Raw genomic sequence first — 25,785 nt, 5'->3', positions numbered from 1 at the left:
GCTTTGGGTTTGTCCTGGTCTTCTTTTTCTAGAGGCTTGATATTCAGCATCAGGTTGTTTAATTGGGCTCGCTGTTTTCCTAATATGAGCATGCACTACAATGAATTTCCCTCATAAGATTGCTTTCATTGTGTCCCATAGATTCCGGTATGTTGTACTGTCATTCCATTTCATTATAGGAACTGTCTGATTTCTTCTTTAATTTCCTCTGTGGCCCATTGGTTATTCAGAAGTGTGTTGTTCAATTTCCATGTTTGTATGAAATTCTTGCAGTTTCTTTTGCTATTGATCTCCAATTTCATTGCACTATGGTCTGATGATATACAGGGGATAACTTAAATTCCATTGCACTTACTTAAACATGTTCTATGGGCGAGTATGTGGTCTATTTTGGAGAACGACCCATGTGCAGCTGAAAAGAATGTGTATTCTGATTTTGTGGGGTGGAATACTCTGTAAACATCTGTTAAGTTCATTTGTTCAAGAGTTTGATTGAGTTCTAGTATTTCTTTGCTTGTTTTTTGTCTAGTTGATCTATCTATTTGTGACAGTTGGGTGTTGAGGTCTCCCACTACTATTGTATTAGTTCTTGTTTGATTTTTCATGTCTGTTAGTACTTGTTTTGTATAGTTGTGTGCACTAGTGTTTGGTGTATATATATTTATGATTTTCATCTCTTCCTGTTGGATTGTTCACTTTACAAGGATGTAGTGTCCTTCTTTGTCTCTCTTAATCAGTGTTGGTTTAAAAAACACTTGATCTGCAAAGAGGATAGCTACTCCTGCTTTTCTTCGGGTTCTTGTCACATGGAGTATTGTTTTCCACCTTTGAAGTTTTAGTCTAAGAGTTTCTTTTTGAATGAAGTGTATTTCTTGTATGCAGCATATTGTTGGATCTTGCTTCTTGACCCATTCTGCCAGTCAATTTCTTTTGATTGTTGAATTTAGACCATTAACATTGATGGTTATAACTGATACGTGTTGACTTATCATTGTCATGACTTTTTCTTTTTGTTGGATTCTCCCCCTTTGCATTTAGTTTCTTGTTATATCTGATGGATTCATTCTACAGGGCTTCCTGGGGTTGTGATCCTCATTGTATTTTCCTAGGATATTGTCTAAAATTTTTTGGAGGGCTGCTTTGGCATTCATGAAGTTCCTAAGGTGCTCTTCATTATGAAAGTATCTTATTTCTCCATCAATTTTGAAAGATAGTTTTGCAAGGTACATCAATTTGGGTTGGAGGTTGTTTTCTTTTAGGGCTTGAAATACATTACTCCGCGCTCTTCTTGCCTTGAGGGTTTGCATTGAAAAGTCTGCTGTGATTCTGATGGGCTTTCCTTTCTATGTGATTTGTTTCTTTTCCCTAACTGCTTGTAGAATTTTGTTCTTCTGTTGAGTTTCTGGAATCTTAACTATTATATGCCTATGTGTAGATTTTTTCTGATCAAGGCTATTTGGAGTCCTGTGTGCCTCACTTATCTATATGTCAAGTTCTTTTCCCCTGCTTGGGAAGTTTTCTGCCATTACTTCTGTGAACAGTTTTGTTTTTCTTTTTATGTTGTCAGCACTCTCTCCTGTTTCTTCATTGACTCTAATCAGTCTTATGTCATTCTTCTTCACATTGTCTAGCACCTGCTGGATTGATTTTTCATGGTCACTTACTATTTTAAAGAAATTTTTCTTTTCCTGGTCACTAATTGCAATCTTATCTTCTATATCTGAAATTCTCTCCTCACATTGGGTCATTCTGCCACGTAAACTTTCAGTGGAGTTTTTAATCTCCGGGAAATCTGTTTGCATCTGTTTTATGGATTCCATTTGTTTCCTATGTTGGGTTTCCTTCATGTTCCTCAGCTCCTCTTTTTTTAATCTGTGTCCTCTCTAGATTTATTCATCATGTCTTGTACTATGGGCCCAATCTCTGCTGTTATTTGAGAAATTATTTCTGATTTCATTTTTTCCAGATCCTCTTTTATTGCCAGTTCAGGAAGTCCAGGTGGTTGAGTGTCAGCTTTTTTCATCTCGTTTCTCTTTCGGGTTGCTCTAGGTGATCTGGAAGTCTGGTTCTGGGACTTGTTTATCTGTCTTCTCATTTCAGTGGGGGCGGGGGTGGGTGGGAGGTTGGGTTGTGCTGCTGGTATCTGCATGGCTCACCTCCTTGGCACTGGGGGCAGTGGTGCCGTGGCCCAGAAGGCTCTTCCTTGTTGCTGGGGGCAGCTCTGGTAGTTCATTTTTATATTACTATTAGAAGGGGTATTGATATTAGTGACTAGAATTTTTGTTAAAAGACATCTGAACTGTTTTATGAGCTGGGGAAGTCATTCAGTACATAACTTGTCTACTAGGTTTTTCTTGCCCTTAACATGACTATAGCAATGGAATTCTGAATGATAGAGATCAATAGATTTAGGAAAAACTGATATTCAAATGAATCAAAGAAAGAGTTGTGGACCAGGGCCTGGATTTAAGGACTTGATTGCACTTTCCTTCATTCTTCCTTAGGATCCCAAGTTTTGTCCAAGGCCTTTCGCTTGATTTTCTCATGATTATGTATGCTAAAGGATGTCACTCTATGTAGCTCCAGGGCCATGTCCTCATGGTTTGTTGACAGAGAATAGAAGAGTTTCCTTTCAGACAGCTCCTTTAGAAGATCCCTGGGAAACACTTGTTGACTAACTTCATAAATTTAACCCTGGATCAAATGATATGTCCAATGCATGTGGTACAATATTGACTTTATAAGTGTCTTAGTTACTTTCGTGTTGCTTCCACAAGACACTCGACACCCACAAGTAACAGGAGGAAAGTTTCATTTTAACTTAAAGTTTATAGACGTTTCAGTCCATTACCACTTAGCTCCAAGGCAGAGCACCATGGCAGAAGGCCATTGCAGAAGAGAAAGAGTTCATGGCATAGCAGACTGGAAGAAGCAAGTCTTGTCTTTTCCTCTTCTTATTCCATCCAGGCTACAAGCCTATTGGTTGGTGCCACCCACATCCAGGGTGGGTCGTCCCTCTTCAGTAAATCCATCACCTACACCCAGAACTATGCTAAACCAATCAGTGGACTGATCCAGTATCACACACCCATTATCCAGTCACCTCCCAAAAGCCCTACTTATGAGCACATTCGGCTTTGGGAGACATTAGATATAATACATGAAAATAAGAATTATATTCTATGCTTATGGTCAGAGTTTGAAGGTCAGGTCTCTTGCTAGAGCAAAGTGATGAATTGGATTTGAAGTTCTAGGCAAAATTATCAGCCCTCAGGGTCAATATATATAGTATCCCCAGTTCTAAATAGGCTCAAGAATTCAATAGAGAAGTCCCATCAGAAATTACTCTTTTCCCTTGAAGTAATATTCATCAACGGGTGATCACTTGGATGTTTACATTGTTTGTATGTGCATCATTTCTCCTCTCATGACTGACGACACGTTTGGGAAACACTTCCTCACTTCTGTCTCTTTCTTTTCTGCTGTTTAAACAACACATATATTGCTTTCTACCCCTGGCTTTCCACCTCAGAATATCTAAGCATGAGTTTGGAGGGTCACATGCAAAAGGGATAAAGATGAGTCATGAAAGGAAGACAGCAATTACAATAGGGAGATGTGGCAATAGATTTGTTTTATGGTCAGTTGGTTTATCATAATTGCTGGTCCTGAAATGTATATTTTGCTTCTCTCAGCATTAGGTTTCCCTTCAGACGTTTGGGGATCATAATTTATTTTTGTGGTTTATTTCTCAAGAGGACCCTACCTTTGTTAGGTTTTGCATTTAAAACAAAACTAAATTCTGGTGCTGGCATTAGATGACATTTCCCCTCCTCTCTCCTGCCTGTCCTCTCCCCCAGTGGCAGCAAATTAATTTGAAGTTGGAAAAATCTCAAGAGATGGATGAAGGGGGTATCTTCTGACAAGCCCAGCTTTTGCAGCTTTGAGTGAACATGGGAGGACTGGAGTGTGGGAGTTTTGCTTCTATTCCTTGTGGGAATAACTATTTCTACACTTACATAATAGATTCAGGCTCACATTCTGTTTGTCGTCAGCTAAAATTCCTCCAATGTTGATTATGGTGGATAAAAAATCACTTTTAGAAAAAAAAAGAACAGATATTTGTTATTTTATAATATTTCCTATCTTTTACTTTTTTAATATCCCTCCAAGTCATAACAGTAGCACAGGTGAAAGAACAGGAAAAAAATAATATAACAATCATCACAATAGCCACATGTTAAGAACCTAGCAGATACCAAATTCATTATAAGGACTTTACCTTGTTGTTTCATTTAATTCTCACAACAAATGGTGTTATCTTTACTTTACAGATGAGGAAAATTAGCATGAGAGATTAAGTAATTTAATATGATTGTACAGCTAGGTACTATTAGACCTAGCACTCAGACCTGATTAGGACTCATTCTGAAGCCTGTTCATGAGGATATCCTGCCTCTGATCGGTCCCAGGGAAGGAAGGGCTCTAAGAGATCATGTCATCTTTCTGTTCCCCGTTAACTGCCAATCATGGGGAAATAAGCAGGCACTTAGGCTGAGTGGTTTTCTTGTAGTTGAATGAACTAGTTTTTATAATGAGAGATGTAAAACAAGAAATGCTTGGGTTGATAAAAAAATATGTGCAGAGTGAGGATTGTTGGGCTTCTCTTTAGAAGTTAGAGGTAGGGGTTGCAAAGAAATTGGACATTTCTGGGCCGGGGATTTAGCTCAGTGGTTCTGCTGCCTGCCTCACAAGCACAGGGACCCGAGTTCAATCCCCAGTACCAAAAAAAACAAAAATAGAAATTGGACATTTCTTGACTCGTTGGTACTCCATGGAAAGATGAGCCAGGGATCACACTTTGAGAAAAGCTGGATTAGCCTCTTATGGTCATGTGGTTGTGGCTTCAATTCATTCTCTGTGAAACCCAATTTTCGTTACTTTTGTCTTGAAGGAATGTGTATATATGTGTAAGGTGACAGGAGGGAAAGAGGAAGAAAACTAAGGAAGGGTAATCAGTCTTTCAGAAGAAAGAAGTGCATTTCTGGGGAATGTTGAGGAATGGGCCATGCATTTTCCTTTCAACCTGAGGACTGTGTTCCATGTGCAGCCCGGCTGTGCTTAACCCCTTGCTTCACATATTCTCCCAGGCGCTGCATTGCACAGGTCATGTCTGTCCCAGAGGCTGCAGCTCCACTTGAGCTAGTCTCTCACAATATTTCTTTTGTGCACCGGGGAGATGAAATAATGGAACCATGTAAAGCCATTACCATTTTAGCAAAAAGAAAAAAATAATTTTTTAACTCAACCACAAAGCCGGCACAAAATGCCTTTCTGAAGGGGCACCAGGAGGAATGTCTTCCAGGCCTGAGCACAACAGCTCACTGTTCTCTTCCATTTCTCCTGCGCATGTCACACAGCAGCTGCCTGGACTCTCCTGTTTCATTCATATAGATAAATAAAGTGGTATTTTCCTAAATGTGGAAGAAATAAGGCCTGTCTGAGCTGGGCATGGCAGCACACACCTGTAATCCTAACCCTCTGGGTGGCTGAGGCAAGAGGATCACAAGTTCAAGCCCAGCCTGGGCAACTTCATGACTTAGCGAGTCCCTGTCTCAAAATAAAAAATAAGATGTGGGGGGCGAGATGCAGCTCCTAGAAAAGGCCCTGGGTTTAATTCCGACTACCACAAACAAACAAGCAAAGAAAAAAACCTAAGCCATGCTCGCGTTAAAGTTCCCATCTAGAATGTATGCTCCAGAAAGAGGATTTGGTTTACTTGGTATCTAAAATGGTGCCCAATATGTCGGAGATGGTCAATAAACCACTGACTGGGAGGATGAATATCTATGTGAATCCTCCACGTGCTATTGTCATGCTTACAATAAAATACAAACCTTTTCATATGGCACACAGCTCTGTCATCTTTCAGTTCTTCAAATCCAGAAGCAGCCTTCCTGTCTCCAGCTTCTCCACTGCTGTTCCATATTTGTAGAATTTGTTGTTCCTCACATTGAATGAAGGTTCTCATTCAGGTTAGGGTTACTTCTCATCCTCTCTCCCTCATCTAAATTGGTTCTCCTGGATCTCCTTAGAGAATTATTTTCTTTTCCCTTTAGGCTTTGAACTCCATTTGTATTTATGTCCATGCTTGCTTGACTCCTCCCTCAGTCTCTGTCCCTCTCTCCCAGTGGACAGTAGTGGCAGTAGGTGCCATTGGGCGAGAAGTTGTTCCTTTTGCTCTCTTGTCTTAACTCAGGCCCTAGGAAGGAGAAGGTTGGACACAGAAAAGATTCTGAATAAATGAGTAATTGGGAGTGGACAGCCACATTTCAGCTGCAGGACATTCCACCTAAATAATTTAAGTCATGGCTAGGGATACTGGATATCATGCATTCATGAAAGTGAAGCCAAACATTGGCTAACCCAGATTTTCTTACAGGAAAAGGGCAGGCTTGTCATAGCGTGTGCTTGTCAGAAATGATGGAGTTGCTGCAGACTGGACAACTGACCTGTCTTGCTGGTATAATTAGTAGCCTGAGGCTAAGCTAGTAGCAAAAGTGGGTGGGAAGCGGTGCTTAACCATCCAATTAAAAGACAGTGCAAGCTTAAATTTAGAAGCTGTCTGTGGCCACGCCATAGAAACCACACTGAGGGGGACAGTTGGCTGCACAGCTCTTGCTCTGAGAGCCGTTCTTGCATGTCAGAGAGATAATTAAAGACACTGTGACTTTGCGCATTTACAAATTATGTCCAGTGGTCCTCTTATCCTATGCAGATGAGAACTGCAGTTAAGGCCTGGGCCCCTGCATAGGTGATTCCAGGTCAGAAAGTATTGAAACCCCTCCTGTTTGAAAGGGCAGAAGGCATTTTTATTGATGCCAACAGAAAGGAGGCATGGGTGTAGTAGAATATATTCTGAGGTGGATGGTGGGAGACTTCAGCCCATGGATCCACTTATCCACTAAAAGACTTCATGACTGGGAAAAATCCTCAGCTTCCTTGGGAATGGAGGTAGAACTCTTTTAGTTAGAAATGACAAAGGATTTGAAGTGAGTTTTTTAGATTTTTTTTTTTGCGGGGGGCAAAAATGTCTTGGCTGACATAACAAGCAGTGCTGATGACAGAAGGTGCTCCCAGCCTGGCTGGATGCAGAGACGTAAACAGTTCCCCTGGACTAGATTCCTCTTGCCTGTCTCCTGGCCTCATTTTCGCGTTTGGCTCTGTTCTCACAGCAGTTTTCCCCTGATGACAGGATGGCTACAGAAGCTCAAAGCTGGCTCTTTTTAACAAATCTCTGGCCCACAAAGTCTTACACACATCCTAAAATTCACTGTAGTTGGACCAACTGATCCCTGTAGCTGGGGGTACACACATGTTGTGCAGAAAGTCCTCTACCTGTACCGAGATGGCAAAGTTACTTGGCTCTGGTGCTTGTTTCCCCCCATCCTCCCAGCTTGTCCAAGGTGACCAGGTGCTTCCTCTGGCATGCCTAAAACTCCCTAGCCAAGTGGTAGTGGATGGGGTCCAGCTGCAAATAGAATGGCTCCAGGTGGGGCTCCCTGGGTTTCTGTACTGTCAGAAGTTACAGAATTCCAATGGCAGGTTTTCTTGCTGATTTCCCACCACATCACAGTGATGGATGCGATTCACATGGCAGGTGTTCAGAATGTTTTGGAGTGTTGGGCTTGGAGTTGAGCAGATCTGGATTCAAATCATGTCTCTCCCAATTAGTTACTACTACAGAACCCCAGACAAATCAGTTACCTGCTTTCCTGTCTAACAAGGGAAAATAATACTAGCACCTATAACTGCACTGTTTCAAGGATAAGCGATGTCACTTGGAAAGGTGATGTACACACGTATCAAACACACACAATAAATTTTGTTATATTTGCATACATGTATAAGTTTGTACCTTTTCCCCTTTCTAGTCAAGAAAACCCTTAAGAAGGAAGATTGTTGTGATAACCTTGAATGTGCTCTCTTTAACAAGTGTTTGCCTCTTTGCATTAGTAGAGTTTCCTGGTGACACAGCCCTGATTATCTCATGTCACTGTGTCATGGTAGCATCATCTGCTCCAGTGGAGTGTGAGGTCTGTTGAGGAGCAGGACCATGCTTTCTCCTGTACCAGTGTGTCCTGTGTCTTGCACTGATGAATTAATTCCTGGTTAAACTCCAAATATTAGCACTCCCCTAAGGGCAAGGATTGCATATGTCACATTTCTTCTCAAACAGCCCACCACCATGAGAGTTATTTACTATTGGAACAAAGTAGGTACTCAATAAATAATTGTTGTGTGATTTTATGTCTTTAATTTAACCTTTCCATCAATAGCCTTCCATAACATTTGTAGAAGTGCGTATATATGTGGTGCAGCTAGGGCAGCTCTGTTTGTCACTTGAGTTATCAAAGACACCCTCAGATTTTGAACTCTTGTAGATCTTGGAGCATCCCTGAGACCTGTGCTCATTAACTCCTGGTTAATTGGCCCTTTCTTCAAGTCCATGACACGTACCCAGATTCTAGAGTTAAATTTGACTTCCTCCTTTAAGTTAAGGCGGTGTTGATTTCTACTGATGTCATTCAGAGAACTCTAATTAACAGAAGTGGTACTCAAATCTACACTAAAGTCTATATAACTGCTAATCCTTTCCTATTTCTCCAGAAGCAGCTATGTATTTGCTTTATTTTTTATTTATATATTTTAATTGGCGCATAGCAAATGTATGTATTTATGGGATACAATATGATACATATGCAGTGTTTAATAATCAGATTAGGGTAGTTGACACATTACCTCAGATATTTATCATTTCTTTATATTAGGAACATTCAAAGTCTAGCTATTTTGAAATACTCAGTTCACTTCTATCCATGGTAGTTTATCCATTGTGCTATAGAATGTTAGAATGTATCCCCTATTCAGCCATGTACTAATTGTATGTACTAATTACCCTCTCTCCACCCCTTCCTCCCCGATACCCTTCACAGGCTCTAGTAATACTACTCTATTCACTACCTTTTGGCTGTCAACTTTAGCATCTCATGTAAATGAGAACATGTAATATTTATCTTTCTATGCCTGGTTTACTTCACTTAACATACTGCCCTCCAGTCCCTCTTCATTGCTCATGACAGGATTTTATTCATCTTGGTAACTGAATAATATTCCATTGTGTTTATATACCACATTTTCTTTATCCATTCATTCTTACGTGGATATCTAGGTTGATTCCATGTCTTGGCTATTGTGGATCATGCTGCAGTAAACATGTGGATGCAGATGTCTCTTTGAAACACTCATTTGATTTCCTGTGGAAGTGTAGCCAGGAGTGGGATTGCTGGACCACATAATAGTGCTATTTCTAATTTTTTGAGGAACCATCATATTGTTTTTCCTAATGGGTGTATCAGTTGCATCTATTTTAAACAGAATTTCTTTCTAAATGGAAAAGTTTTCAGTGGTGAGAGAGGAGCTGGTTCTGATTGGGGTAGTTGTTGAGGAACTTCATAGTAGGTCATGATATTCAGCTTACTCCATAAGGCACAAAGACTTATGTCCAATAATTGATGGGAGAGTGTAAGAGATAACCAACCTCTTGTTCTCTGATTTCTGTGTTCTGTACTTGTGTTGGTGGATGACAGCAGTGTGGAGGCTGTGTTTGTTGCCCTTGTTTTTAATTAAAAAATGAAGTTGCTCTTTTTTTTCTTTTGAAATGATAAGTCCAGTTAATTTAGAGACACAGGTGACATCCTGAATTTTCTCTAGCTGTAACTGTTGGGAAATGCTTCAGGTAACCAGATTCTGGTATGGAAATCTGCAGTAGACACAATGCTTCAGACCTCAGGAGAGACGGTGTGTTTTCTAAACACATCCCCTTGCTGGCAGGAGCCAGAAATAGAGGCTTCGGCCTGATGGCTGCTTGGCTGGCCTTCTCCACTCTGCCTCATTGCCTCTCTGAACAGAGTTGAATCTCTGTGTCTCTTTCTAAGTTGGAACTTGACTTCAGCAACTTTTAACAGAATTAATAGGCAGTAACATCATTTAAAGCATATTTTTGGCTATGCTGTCATGCCAGCCTGTCCTGTCATATTTTCATAGGCACCCAAATTAAGAGTTTATTAATTTCCTCCATTGACTATAAATGGAATTAATGGCAGGCAATTTGAAGACTTGGAGAAACACAGATGCCAATAGAAGAAGCCCCATCTTTCATATTTTATGATTATTTCCATCGTTGCATATGGAGACTAAAGAGGAAAGCGTAGGTTGATTTTCTGTTCTCATCATCACCATCATCATCATGAGTTATTGTTATTATAATTGCTGTTAGTCAGAGACTGAGATATTTCAAAGGAAAACAAAAATCTAAAATGTGTTCCTACCCCCTGAGTTTCCCACTTCTCTCCTGTCCCTTCTTTAAGGGTCAGACTTGAAAGTTCAGACACATTTTTTAATGAAAGTAAGTTATATTTTTAGATCCTACTGCCAACAAACTGTAGAAGAAAGTGTCTTTTGTTTTGGCATGGAGGGCTTTCAAGTCTTCTCTTCCTATTGAATAAACCATGTTCAAATAAATAGACTTCTGGCTATAGGTGATGCTATAGGGTACTTCTAGGAAGTCCAAATGAATGAGATATTTTGCATTCCAAAGTTGTGTGTTTCAGAACACTCCTAGAACATCATTTAAAAGTATTTCCATTGTTATTAAGTGCTTTGAAACTCCTCTTTGGGAAGACGCATGATGTTACAGCAATATTAGGGCTTCATTCAGAGAGGAAGACTGGCTCTGGTCCTACCCTTCTTTGGCCCTGGGCTAGTGATGCTTCCTCTCTGATGCTGGTGTTTTTCTCCTCAAATATAGAGACTTCATGACCTCCAAGATGTCTTTAACTGGAGATTCTTTTTCTTCTTCCTTTTTTTTGTGATACTGGGATTTGACCCAGGACCTTTACACTGAGCTCCATTCCCAGCCCTTTTTAAAGTTTTAAAAATTTATATTTATTCTGAGACAGGGTCTTGCCGAGTTGCCCGGATTGGGCTTGAACTTGGGATCCTCCTGCCTCAGCCTCTCAGAGTGCTGGGATTCCAGGTGTGCACCACCAGGCCCAACTCAGATTTTTTTTTTTTTTTTTTTTTTTGCTTCTATGAATTGCTTTTGGAGTCAGTTTATAGGCACAAAGGAAAAATGTGATCCTAAGTTTAGACAAATTGTATGGTTAATTTATAGCAGTGGTTGACAGATGTTATATCTATGCTTGGGCCTCCCTAAAGATACTTGTGAAAAAGGCAGGTTCCAGGGTTTTGAGATTACAATTTGGTAGGTCTGGGGCTAAAATGTTTAAAAAAGAGACCCTATTGGAGTGTGTGTGTGTGTGTGTGTGTGTGTGTGTGTGTGTGTGTATTTCAAGTAATGAAAATATGAGGAGCTTCAGAGGGTAAGCATAATTTGAAAATATTTACCTTTCCATGTTATTTTTTTCTTGAGAAAACTCAACCACCTGATCCTTTGGAAAAGACACGGAATTACTTTGAGCAGCTGTGCTTTGATATGTGCAGGATCAGACAGGGTAGAGGAATTGCTGGTGTAATAAAGATAAAAATACCAGCTGATTGAGAAGAGTACTTGGCCTTTGAGTCCTAGATTAGAAGTCAGAAGACTTAAGTTCTGCTTCTCCCATTGTCATTTACTTCCTGAAGCCTTGGACAAGCCATATAAGCTCTCTGAAGTGCTCTTGTTTGCTTTCGGAGTAGGCTCTATGGTGCACCAGATATCCCCACAGTTATGAAGACTTTACCCTCCCAGTGCCTAGAGGTGCCCTGCAGGACGGTTCTCAGCTTGGAGCTCTGCTTGGCCTTTCCCAGGATCTCTCCTCTTACTGAACAGCTTGAAATAATGACTCATCAATACCAGCCTCCCTGCTATAGCCAAGCCACTAACAGTTCTGAAGGGCCAACCTGGTGCCAAGCTCCGCATGGGACTAATTGGGCTTTGGTTGGGGCTGGTTATGGTTCACCTCTTCCTTCTGGCCCATTTTGTTTCCATCTTCTCCCTTCCACCAGTGCGGATTATGAAATGCTCCCTGATGGAGATCTCCCACAAACATTTGTCCTAAGGAATCAATTCAGGAACATTGAGACAGGTTGCCTATCCCTTATCTGAAATGTTTGAGGCCAGAAATATTTTGTATTTCCAATTGGTATGTATGATGTTGGCAGCGGGTAGACTATTTGTAAATACGTAATGAGATATCTTGGGGAGGGGACCCAAGTCTTAAACAGGAAGTTCATTTATGTTTTGTATAAACCTTAGGCACATCACCTGATGGTTATTTTATATAATATTTTTAGTGCACTTGCATTTAATTGCAACCCATCCATCACCTGGGTGAGGTGTGGAATTTTTCACATGTGACATCATGTCAGCTTTCAAATATTTCAGATTTCAGAGCATTTCAGATATTTGAATTTTGAATTAGAAATACATAGCAGCTACTATTTATTGTGTACTTACTATAGGCCAGGTAAAACACCATGCCTCGTGTATGAGTCAAGTTTTCTTCTTGAAACTGTTCTATCCGGGAGAAATTCCCATCTCTTTGGAGAATAGTTTTGTGCACTTAAGAGAAAATACTTTCTATAAACCCGTTTGGTGATTACCAAATAGTATGATTGCTATTTGTAAATTGTAACTGACCAGGCTGTTTTAAGCTCTCTGGCACACACTGCAGATAAAAGCTCCCTAGCTGGCTTCCAGTGGGAGAGAATGGCAGCCTCTTCCCTGCACCATCAGCAGACTCAACGGGAACCGCAGAGACCTCTTGGGCCCTCACCTACGGCTCTGTAGAGTTGCTCTGTAGATTGTGGTGTTAGTCCTTGCTCTGCTACAAATGTGCTTTGCGTCCCTTTTCAAAACCCAGAAAATACTTTTGCCTAGGAATAAAAATAGTACTTGATCTCAGTGTCTCTGGATCCTCAGCCTTTAATGTTCCTCGCCCTGGCTCATTTATGCCCCGCTCCCATTGAACATTTATCTGGCACCTACCATGTATAAGGAAATGAGCCAAGCAGAAAGGGTGGCTGCAGCAACCAGGACACAGTCTCTGTTTTCAAGAGGCCATGGGTGGTGCTCTGGCAGAGAGTTTGGTGACATGAACTCCAGCGCCTGAGTTAGGGGCTCATTGTTTAGCCTGCAGTGGATTCTCACAGAGCTCAGCCTTTACACCTTAGTCCCATCGATGCACCCAAGAATGGCAGGAAGTCCCCCCTCCCTGATGGCCTATAGCCTGAAATTTATATTTTGAAAGACTAAACTACCTCCATGGGGCTAGAGAACCCCAACATTCAGCTAAATATTCTTCCTGGCTATGCATATCCATCTTGGTTTTGACTTAAATTCAAGTTAAGATTTTCTGCTCTTTTCACCAAATTCTGTCACAATCCACTAAGAAAGTGTAGCGCTTGGTTAAAAATCATTTTTCAATCCCTGATCTGATCAACCACCAGCAAGCTCTCTGTCAGTAACTGTTTATTTTTTAGAGAATCAACTGCACTCAATAAAGAACTCATGCCTTTCAGTCAATAGTCTCTTCATTGTACACAAATAATGTTTATTGTAGTGACGTGAGTGACCAGAGCCTGTTTCTTTCATGAGGTCACCTATAGTCAATCCAAATGACAGGTATTCAGAACATTGTCTTCCTAACGGCTAAGAAATCTCATCTTTAGTGTTTGTTTGCACAGAGATGTGTGAGGGAGACCTGGGATTTGCTGCCTTCCTGAAGCCCTAAATTAAGGTGTGGGCAGTGCTGTCTGACTCAACCCCAAGCACATAGTCTATGACATTTATGATGCCAGCAGGGTGTAGTCTGTGGAACGTACAGAGCAATTATTATTTTGGGGATATGGAAAACGTGGGGAAATCTGCACACTGAATTATTGCGGCTGTGTTCTGTAAGAGGAGCTGCAAGGAGTTAAAAAATAAGAATCACATGAGTGCCTATCCCTTCAAAGTTTATTTATTCATTTAATGCATGCTTGTTTGGCTCCTGTTAGGTTCCCAACTCTGTTGCAGGCATGGGTAGGAGAATGCAGAGGCTGCCTCTTTGAAGGCTGTGGTGATGCGCTAAATGAAAAGGACACAGTTGTCATGGATTCCCGGGATACTCAGAAGCAACCGAGGCAGTGATGAGGAGTAATGGGGGTAGGGGCTATTACGGAAGGGCTTTCTTAGGAGATGACCTTCTCAGCATAGGCCTGGAAAGAGGGAGTGGAGGGTGCTCTGCAAGGAGGACCAAGTGTCCCCAGCAGAGTCCTGCATGCATGAACCCTGACCAGAGGAGATACGTGGGGTCATACTATGCAGCATGTAGTAGCCACGATGGGGATTTTAAACATCACTAAGTGGCCTGTGCCATGTCTCAGTCAGTATAATGCACGCTGTGCTTCGAGAGCGGTCCCTATAGCCTGCTGGCACATGGTCGGCAGGAAGTGGGGTTTGTGCATATCACTTGAGTGTTACTTCAGGCTTCTTGGGGAAAAATTCACCCGTGATATAGCCTGATCGTTAACAGCCTGTACTTGGCTCACAGACCTCTCAGAGTTGAGTTTATTTCTCTGAATGCAGGTTTCCTGGTGTGTAAAACTGACAAAATAATATTATCTTGCTGTACTCATCTATTCCCTCTGTGGTTTTCTTCCATGAAGAAGCAGGACAAGCTGGGTGTGGTGGTGCAGGCATGTAATCCCAGCACTCTGGGAAGCTGAGACAGGAGGAGAACGAGTTCAAGCCCAACCTGGGCAAGTAGCTTAGTGAGTTCTTGTCTCAATATAAAAACTAAAAAAGGGCCCAGCATCACAAGAAGAACAACAAAGAGGAGAAAGAGGAGGAGGAAGAAAAGGAGCAAGAGGAGGAGGAAGAGGAAAGAAGAGAAAGAGGAAAAAAGAATAAGAGAAAGAGAAGGAGGATGAGGAAGAAAAGGAGGAGGAGAAGGAGGAGAAGGTGGAATTGGTGAGGGGGATGGAGGCTGAAACATTGGTTTATGAGCCGTAGCATGACCAAGGACGTTAGCAAAGGCCACAGGCCTCAGAACTGAGAAGTTCATTTTCTGGTCCATTCTATTTATCTCATCCATTTTCTGTTGGACCCTCATCTCCCTTCCAAACTCTTCTAGTCTCACTGTGGAGTGAGCAGCCCATGTACTCCTGATACCTCATTCTTGTGTAGTTCATTTGCATGTGGCTCTTCTCATGGCAGTGAGGCTGAGATGGGTTGGAGTAGGGGTTCACGACTAGGGAACTGAGGGTGGGGCTTGTACAGTGTCTATATTGCCAAGAGCACAGTGCTGAGAAGTTAGAGTCCTATTCTTTTCTTGGCTCACTTCATCCTTGTGGCAAGAGTGAGTGAGCTCTTTGCAGTTCCCTTCGTATATCTTCTGTTTCTACAAGATATCCCCCTGTTGCATAACACAAGGCCCTTAATTTGCTGCTTTGGCACAATGAATTTGTATTAATTGGGCCAGATATATTTCCTTATTTCCTCTTATGGGGAACTCCAACTCAACTACACAGACAGAAGTGAGGGGAAGTAGCATCATGTGAGCTAAACAAAATAACATCCCATCTTTGCCAGGAAATCCCTGAGCTTATATGAAATGTACTCACATCATTTGTGAAACTGGAATTATCCGACAGGGGATTAAATGGCCCATAGGACTCAAGCAGTAATAAATCTATACTTTTTGAGGCTTAAGATGGATGTTTGTTTGGCTACTTGCTGCTACATGAAGCATTATTTGCTTTTTGTGGTCTCTCCTGGAAGACACCCTAAAATAAGCTTCCCCAGGAAAATGTAGCTCTGTGATAATCTCCAATGGTTGCAGAAAAGCTGAAGGCTATAGACAGGTGTTTGATCCACTAATCCATCTCCCATTGCTGGGTACTGATTGAGTTTAGGTAATGGTGGAAACTTCACTGCCCTTCTGCAGAGCACTGTTTTAATGTCCCGAGAGGCATCATTGTGTCATCTCTGTCGAACTGTCAGAGTCAGAATGAAGCTGTGCTAGTCTCATTGTATTTCTTTGTGTGTGAGGAAACAAGAGAAGCCAGAGTCCAACTCCAGAAACCCAGAGAAAATGAGTCTAAAATTATTATGAGATTATTGTAGAAAATAATGCCTTATTGGAATCTTCATAATGAATTCTATTTCTCAGGGAGATCTATTATTTACTTTTGGAATAACAGAAGGAAATAAATTTTTTTCACCTGTGAGTTCTGTATGAAATTACTAGATTCTAGGATAGGTGTATAAAAATCAGAGTTAATACACTGTGTTCAAAAAGTGGGGCTTGATTCAATTAAAAAGAAGCTACATTCGTACAATTGCCCAAACCCACCCACTCTCCAAGCACTTTGGACACTTAGTGTCCCAGAGCTAATTAAAAAAAAATTAGAAACCAGCCAAGATTTGGGTTATTTTATCATGGAATACTCTGGTGCTCAGCACGCTCGCTGTGCATGGAATTGGGCAATGTTTACTTGTAAGCCTGATGCAGAGAATGGTATTTTGTATAAATTTTTTAGGCTACACTTTTTATACTGTTTTCAGCATTGTCCTTCAAGACCACCTGTTTTGATTACTTTCTCATTGCTGGGACAAAATACCCGACACTCACAAGTTAAAGTAGGAAAGGTTTACTTCAGTTCATACTTTGTAAAGGTTTCAGTCCATAGTCAGCTGGCTCCATGGCAGAGGAGAAGCCGTCCATGTCATGGGAGGCACAGAGAAGCAAGACTTTTGTTCTGCTTTCCCTTTTTATTTTATCCAGGTAGCAAGCCTATTGGTTGGTGCCACCCACACCCAGGGCGGGTCTTCCGTCTTCAGTAAGTCCATCATTCAGTGACACCCAGGGTTTTGCTAAGCCAATTAGTGGACTAATCCACTATCACTATCTATGATCCAGTAACTCCCCAAAGCTTATGAGGCTCGGGGGGGGGGGGGGAGGGTCATCTAGAAATAAGCCATAGCACCAGCCTTTCCCGTCTCCGTGGTAACGCAGAAAACAAACAAGTCAGATGGAGTTTTCTTATGCCGTTGTTATGAAGAGTCTTGTCTTTTCTTGATTTGGGAGATTACCAATAGGTCCCTATTCTTGGCGCCTCAGTTTTACTTTTCTCTCTTCAAGGGAGAGGCCACTGGACATGTCTATGCAATGTGAAACTTCCCAACTTGAGCTGGATGTCAGTAGAAACTTTGTAATATATTTGATTTGAAATTACTAGGAGCTGCATGTGAACCCAGTGTCATTTGACTTTAGTAATACTTGATGAGTAGCTTAGTATAGCATATGATTATGGACAGATTAAAATATTTCCTGCTCATCAAAGTTGACTCCGTGCTCAATTATTATGCTGATCTGCAGTTAAGAGTTGTTTAATAACAGTTGTTTAATAATAGTTGTTTAATAACAGTTCTCAGCTATTTTGGGCTTTTGAAATCTTAATTAGCTTTTTTTTTTTAAACAGAATGATAGAGATTTCAAACTTAAAGCAAAGAGATTTTTTACCCCAGTTTCTGTAATGTATAACATTTGAAGCCTAGAGAATGAAAATAATTTTTCTGAATCTTTCGTCCCTTGTGCATATCCTATAGTCTTGTTAGTGGAGGTACATAACGTTTAATTTAAGGTTTCTGTCTTAGAATTATCTGGCACTCCAAGTTCATTAAAGTATATTTTTTTATTGAAAAAGAAGGTAAGTGCAAATCAGCTACTCATTTTCTTGGTTAATGAGTGTATTCTTTCCAAGTCAAGATGTTTATGAACATGTTTACTGCTTCTCTTTCACTTTACTCAGCAGATCTAATTTGTCATGTACTTTTAGGAATATTCTGAGATGTGAATTCCTCAATGTTGGATTAGACTCACAATTTTAGGGACTGTTTGACAAAGCAACCTGACCTAGCTAGGTAGAATCTAAATTCCTCTCTATGCACAGATACTCTTCCCAGCAAATGGGGAAGAAAAGGCTTCAAGAATTCTGAGACCCAATTTAATACTCATGAACGTTTAACGGAAATTATGTTATACATTTCAATTAGATTCCTGGACTATGTCGCAAAAGCATACTTAACTCGTACTTTTTGTTTCTGTTAGAGTTTTTTTCCTGTATAGTGAAAAAGAAAGTATTAGTCAAACTTGGTTAAACATATTTAAAAAATAGGGCTATTTATTGGCTTATGTTCCTGAGGAGTTCAGGGATCGGCCTCACTTTAGTAATGATGTAAACCAGGGGTTGACATGATGCACTAGAACCTAGTTTTACTCTCCCCTTGTCTTGGCTTTGCTTCTTCTGTTTGGACGCCATTCTTATACTCTTTTTTCCTCTAAAGGAAACAAGTTGCAGCAGATCCAGTCCATGTACTTCCAGGTTTCAGTGGAAGAGCCATCTCTTTCTTGAAGTTCTCACACAAATCTGATTGGACAAATTTGGGTCACATGCCTATCTTTGAACCAATCACTTAGAGTAGTGAAATACAGTGAGCTTACCGACTAGTGGTGGATTATAGGTCGTACTTTTGAAGTTTGGAGGAATGTGTGCTCTTGGCAAATAACTTGGGAGTGGATGAGTGTTTCAAAGGGAGTGAAAATAAATTCACCAAATAAAAAGGAATGTTTGTGAGAAATCCAGAAACAAAGTATACTTGGCCTTATTCCAAAAGACTTAAAGGTGAAATTTTGAGGACTAGGTTTTCATGTAGTTTTCTGTCAGTGCATTACTAGTGTGAAACTGGCTAGAAACCCAAATACTGTCACTTATGCTTTCCTAGGTCTATTGCTTCTCTCCATTGTAAATCTTTGATATCTTGGGTTAGAAAAGAAAAACAGTTTGACTGTTAGAATCTTAGAAATTTGCTTCTCAAAAGTGTAAACCTCACCTTAGCAGCATTTGGTTTGCCTGGTACTTGTTAGAAATGCAAACTACCAGGTTCCATCCCAGATCTACTGAATCAGAACCTGCCTTATAGCAAATATCCACGTAATCAATGTTCATGTTGAAGGTTTTTTTTCTTTAAATGACCGTTTAAGATTTTTATCCCTGATTTTAAGCAACTTGATTTTAATGTATCTTAGGGTTATTTTCTTCATATTTCTTTTCCTTGGAATTCCTTGATTTTCTTAGATCAACGTATTTGGAAAAATGTCAGCTATTATTATCTAAAATATCTTTATAGTTCTCTTCCTCTCATTCAAAGGTCTCAATTATAAATATTTTACACTATGTAAAATTTTTGCACAATTTAGTGATACTTGCTCATATTTTCTGTTATTTCCCCTTTGTGTTTCCTTTTGGATGTTTTTCATTTTTGTATCTTCAAGTTTACTTATCTATTTCAACAGAGTTTCTAAGCCATTATTAATGCTGTCTAGTATATTTTTCATCTTCATCATTGTATTTTTTCCTCTTGAAGTTCAAACTAGTTCTTTAAAAAAAAATAGAAGCAAGATGCCCTTGTTAAAGAGTGTGCTTAATGTCTTTGTCTATTAATTCTATCATCTGTGTCATTACTGAGTATTTCTAGTCATTGATTTGTCTCTTTCTTGTGAGTGCCATTTTCCGGTTTCTTTACTTAACTGGAATTTTTTATTGGATGCCAGACATTGCATAGTTTACCTTCTTTGCTAACTTTCTCTATTCCTTTTAAATGTTAATACACTTTATTTTGGAACACAATTTATTTAGAAGAAATTTGATCTTAACCATGGCTTGCTCTTGTGTCTACTATGTCCTATCCCAACTCTTCAGAGAGAGCATACTCTAAGATTTTATGAGCCCCAATATCATTTTTTCCTTAGTTTATTCTCACATGCTTGATGTATCTTTGGTAAACCAAGATTTATGAAACCGCTGGTAGGTTCAATATTCCTCTTTGAGGAGCACAAGTAACAACATTATATGCTACTGGGATTGCTTTCTATTATAAAAGTGTGGGAGATTAAAGTTTTATTCTAAAGCAATTAGATCAAGTAACAGAACAAACAAAAGAATGTAAAAAATCTGTGAGGCAAATGTGTGACCATTTGAAACCATTCTACATCAACATTAGGTCAGACACTGGGTAAAGGTGAAACTGAGAATTCTCTGTCCAATACCAATTTGAATATTTTACCAATTCATTAGTCATATGAGAAGAAACCTTAGTGTCTCACACACACAACTTTGAAAAATGAAGATTGTAGGCTTTTTAGCATTTTACAGACTGTTCTATATTCATAATGTTATAGCTTGTGTCTAGATGTCCCCCCTACAGCCTCATGGACTCATAGATTAGGCTTTTCAGAGATGGCTGGATCCAGGGTGTGATATCTGGATTAGTCCCCTAGTTGGATTAGCATAGTTCTCAGTGTGGTTGAATGTATTTATGGAAGAGGGAAGCCTCACCTTGGATATGGGTCACACCAATCAATAGACTTGTAGCCTGGATGAAATATAAAGGGACAAAGAAAAGGCAGGCTTATGCTTTCTACCTACCATTCCATGGACTGTTTTTCCTTGACCGTGTTCCTCTGCTATGATATCCTGCCTTGGAGCCAGCAGACTACTGAAACCTGTACTGTGAGCTGAAATATATGTGCTGCTGCAGAGAGCACAACTGTGAGCTAAAATAAACCTTTCCTCTTTTAACTTGTGGGTGTCAGGTATTTTGTCCCAGCAATGAAAAGAAACTATGACAATGCCTGATGGACGCCCTTCATCACTGGCACCACCCTTGCCAAGCCAACATCATCTCTGACTTGGACTTGTGCAATGATCCCCAAAGTAATCATCTGTTCCTATGCTTGGGATATTGTAGTTTTGGATCAATATTCATTCAGAGACATTTTTTTAAAAGCTTATTTCTGATCCTATTACTTCACTGCCTGAATTCTTCTAATGGCTTCCCAGAGCACTTAAGAGTGAAATCTAAGCTCCTTTACTGTGGCCTGTTCTGGCTTCCTTTCCAACTCATCATGAATTGCTTGTCTCCTCTACTCCAAATACACTGGCTTATTTCCTGTTTCTCTGTCCAGCCAAGCTCTTTCTTTCTCTGTCTTTGTATTTGTTGCTCTGTCTTTCTGTCTTCCTTTCTTCTTTCTGTTGTTTATCTGGTTCTTTTCATGACTGGCTCCTGTTACTTTATATCTGAGCTCAAAATCTTTGGGCAGTCTTTTTGCCTATGCTATCTAAAGTAACTTCGTTCCTAAAATCAAATAATTTTCTTATAATTCCCTTATTAGAATTTACTACAATATGAAATTCTCTTAATTTGTCTATCTTTTCCCATTACAATGTAAACTTCATGGAGACAAGTACCTCATCCATCTTATTCATAGTCATCCCCTCATGTCTAGGACATTCTTGGTTTATATCAGTCATTTGCTGGATATTACTAAATGTAAGAAGGAACCATAAGACCACTTCTAGCATAATGAATATTTATAGTAAGCAACCAATATTAGAGCTAATTCAGGCTCACTCTGACTGCCTCTGGCACTACTCTAGATTGCTGGTGCATAAATATATTAAACTTACATCATTGGCATTCTTTGATTTTTAACTTAGTTAATATGTAGGCAAGTTGATGTGTTTTGGTGGTACTTTCCATGTATTTTAATAAACCTATTTTATGCATGCTAGACCCGAGAATCTGTGGTGAAAATATGAAATCTTTTTTTCTGAAGTAGATTCTTTGTGGATTTCTCTTTCTCAAAACAAGTGGAATGGAGGTGTAAAAATCTTAGGAGACTACATATGCATACAAGAATGCACTAATACATTAGCATATATTTTTCAAAAATTTTTGTGGTTCAGATCTAAAGTATTCCCCAACGTCTCATATGTTTGGAAGATGATAGGATCATGGGCATGCTATACGCATCAGTGGATTCATGCATTGGTGAGTTTAGTAGCTGAATATGCTGTTAGGAGGTGGGGCCTGATTGGCAGTAGATCACTTAAGGGATGACCTGAAAGAGTATTTTCTTGTCCCTAACTCTGTATTCTTTTCTTTGTGTTTCTTAGTCACTGTGGGATGAGCAGCTGTCTTCCAGCAAGCCCTTCCAGCATGCCATTTCTGCCTTGGAGCCAGTCAACTTTAAACTGAACCCACTGGAAACTGTGAGTCAAATAAATCTCTTTTTCTTTGAGTTGTAGGTGTGTATACATAATTGGGATAATGTACGTATGTATATACACATATAATTGAGTTATTAGAATCATATGTGGAAGAAATGTATTTGTGTATGTAATGGGGTAATGTATTCATGTATATATGTATGAATGTGTATAAATATTTATGCAACATTACTCCATTTCCAATCATAATTAAGTAGATGTGTAACTTCCACAAAATATAATGTAAAATATTTACTTAAGGAAAAATATACCCTACTCTTTGATTCCCTTATTGGAAATTATATAGTGAGTTATTATTTGTGAACATGATATTTTCAAAAGTTATGCTATGGAATGGTGTTGGTTTTGTTAGAAAGTAAGAGTATGGTGGGATTCCCAGAAGTAATAGATTTGGGGCCAAGTTTCATTCATTTGCAAAAGTGTTTTCCTTTCTTTCACATGTGCTTCTCAAAGGACCACGAAGAAGAAAATAACACTTTATAAAATGGAATGGTGCACAGCCCTGCGGTGTGGCCCTCCATGCTAGTTTAGGTGTGTGTTGCTTTCTATTCAGATGATTCCCCAATGTGGTTGCCCGCTAGAGCAAAGAATCAACAGGGTCTTTTGGTAACCATGGAAGCCACTGGCTCTCAAATGGGTTATTTTTAGATTGCTTCACTGAATAAATTTCTCTTACTTCATAAGAGGAAAATAATGTAATATGATCTTTACAATTTGAGGCCCCAGCTATGCAAACAAGAAAGGGATGTGGAGAGAGGAGGATTTTATATTGCTGTATTTTAATGATGATCTAAGTCCTAGTTCAAATGAGACCTGAGAAATTACACTAATGAGTAGGCACTTTTCAGAAATGTGGGAGTCATCAAATAGCTCTTAATGGATCTTCAAATTTTAGAGTCTAACTTCTGTTATTCTTTAAATCTGGGTTTTTTTCTGTCTTTATCATAGACTCAAAGGGAACCCTCAAGTAAATCTTGCTAGTACTTTCATGGAGGCTGCTATGAAAGGAGTTATACCTCTGACTTCCTGGTAGATTAGGACATAGTGACATTGGGATAGGTTGTTTAACTTCAACTCGGATCTCCCTTTGAAGTGCAGCTTGGGAAGAAAAAGAAGAAGAAAAAAATAGCCATGATGACTAGGATTTCCAAACTATAAAGTCTTGTCTTGGTATTATTTTGAAAAGCCACATTGACAGAAATTTCTAAAAACACTGATTATGGATTCTCCCCTGACCAAGGGAAAAATTACATTTTGCTCCTGGAAACGCCTCTGTATTATTCATGTTGTTATTGTTATTCATAGAGTTTATGAAAGGACTCAAGGGTGCTTTCATGAACTTTGGAAGATGCATAGAAGAAGTAGAATACCAGATTCCTTTTTAATTAGGTCAGCCAAGTGTAGAAAGTGATTACATTCATAATATTTTCACTTTCACCTGAACAGTTATTTTCATAAGGACCTAGAAAACATGGAATGTTAGATCTGTAAAGAACTTTCTGCATAGGTCCTCTTTTCACAAAATGAGGAGAAGCTCCAGAAAGCTAACGTGTAGAATTTCCCTTGACTTCAGATCCACTGATCTTTTTGCTACAGACAAGCCTGATATCATATCAGGGGCTCATTTAACATTAGGACTTTGGCATTTACAATGAAATCAAAACCTGTTATGGCTACCAAGGCCCTAAGTCATCTTACACCTGCCAGTGTCTCCTACCTCATCTCTGCCCTCCCTTTTCCTCTTGCACTGTGCTCAGTACACCAACCTTTTCTCTTGCCTGAATGTATCGTTTCTGTCCATCCCAGAAGCCCTGTGCTTTCTGGTGACCCTATCTGGAAAGCCGATTTGGAATGGCTAATTCTCATCTATGTCAGGCAGTATTCCAAGAGGTTTGCCAAGATCCCCACCTTTGGGGGTAGATGCCTAGTATAGTCTACCCTTCACTCCTGATACCCAGTGGATAAGATGCTGCCTCACTCCTGTGATGTTGTTGCTAATCAGTTGACTTTGAGTTCATTCAAAGAGAAACATGAAGATGTACCTCATCTACTTGAGTGAGCCCTTTAAAAGATGGTGCGGTATCAGAAAGATACTCTTTCATCTACCTACTAGAAAGCAAATAGCCTTGTTTTAGGAGGAGAAGGACCATGTGGCAAGGACCTGAGAGTGTGTCTAGGAGCTGAAAATGGTCCCCAGACAGCAACTAAGAAGAAAACAGGTGCTCTTCTCATACAACCATTAGGAAAAGAGTTGTGCCAAGAACCACAGGCTTCAAAGAGAACCCCGAGCCTCCAAAGAGATCACAGCTCCAACCAACATTTGGTTTTAGCCTGCAAGAGCCTAAGCAGAGGACCCGGCTCACTGCTACCCAGATTCCTGACTCACAGGAACTCTGAGATAGTGAGTTTGTGTTTAAGCTGCTGAGTTTGTTACAATTTCTACCAGCTGTAGAAAGATGATATCTCATTTTTCCTGTCTCAGTTCAAGTGTCTCTTCCTCCAGGAGCCTTCCCTGGGCCCTCTTATATCATCCCCCTGATTAGTTATCTTGTTAGGACTTAGGAAGGCCTAAACCCACTGTCTTGGCACTCATTCTTGGCACCTAGAAAGTCACCACACACATAGTAGGAACTCAATAAGCATGCTGTTGGATGAATCACTAAATACAAATTAATGAGTTTTTATCAACTGCCCATGATTAAACTGCTAAATTATTTCCTGGACCACCAGGTGGCAGATAATTTAGAGAGTAAAGTAAATAGCGTAGAAGAACCTTGGCCTAGTGACAGAATGTCAATTCTCTAATGACAGCATTGCCATCCAGATTTTAATCTAAAACCATCTGCCTTTATTTTTCTTAACCTGGTCAGTTGTCAGCACATCTGCCATTGCTGGTGCATCTGTTGCCAAAGTATATGATTAAGTCTCCTAAAACAGGAGCTTAAAAAAATAATAGATTGGTCCTATCAGCGTCACCAAATTTATGATAGCCACGGAGGATAATCTTTACCACTGCCATTCATGATTGTGGGTTTTTTTTCCTGCATAGTTTAACTTCTTGAGTGTAGGTCTGGCTAAATTGTTCTCACACTTTTAAACTGATGATTTCCTATCTTCATATGTTTGGAGCAGATGTTTTGATGCTTTGAGAGAATGGACCATTGCAATGTGCCTCTCATCATAACTTTGATAACCTGGAACACACTTATTATTTTACTACCAATCCAGATGTCTGAACACTTCACTGGCTTCGAGCCACATTTGTATGTGAGGGTTTCACCATGTACACAGAATTCACTGGAGTGTAAGAGCCATGACAATAGAGGCTTTGTCTGTTTTATTTTAGTTTTTATTTTACTTTTTTCCCCTGGAATAGTGCTAAATAAGTGGGCACTCTATAGTGCTTAGTAAATAACTTTGAAGAAATGAATGAGAGAATGAATAAAATTCTTTACCATCATAGCTATCACCAAGTCAGGAAAGATCTCCTGTTCTGAAAGATGCCTCCTATGAGAAATTGCCTTTTTCATTTGGAGGACTGAAATATTCAAGACCTATTCCACTGTCATCTCCTGGGATGGAATAGGAGGCTGTTTGCTGCTTACA

General features: G+C 39.8%; 1 long non-coding RNA gene across 1 annotated transcript in view; it reads left to right on the top strand.

Moving 5' to 3' along the window:
* The window catches only part of LOC110345001 (uncharacterized), a 535,785-nt gene that overhangs the window by 437,336 nt on the left and 72,664 nt on the right, over nucleotides 1–25,785 (top strand). The window contains exon 3 of the long non-coding RNA XR_015444653.1: nucleotides 22,066–22,161. This is a non-coding gene — a long non-coding RNA (uncharacterized LOC110345001). The remainder of the gene's footprint in view (nucleotides 1–22,065; nucleotides 22,162–25,785) is intronic.

The sequence above is a fragment of the Heterocephalus glaber genome, unplaced genomic scaffold (assembly GCF_053883595.1).
Source record: "Heterocephalus glaber isolate CG9 unplaced genomic scaffold, H.glaber_assembly_v1.0 deba00001606, whole genome shotgun sequence".
NCBI classification, from domain to species: Eukaryota; Metazoa; Chordata; class Mammalia; order Rodentia; family Bathyergidae; genus Heterocephalus; species Heterocephalus glaber.
Note: the sequence above shows the minus strand (reverse complement) of the source record. Positions and strands in the feature narration are given on the sequence as shown.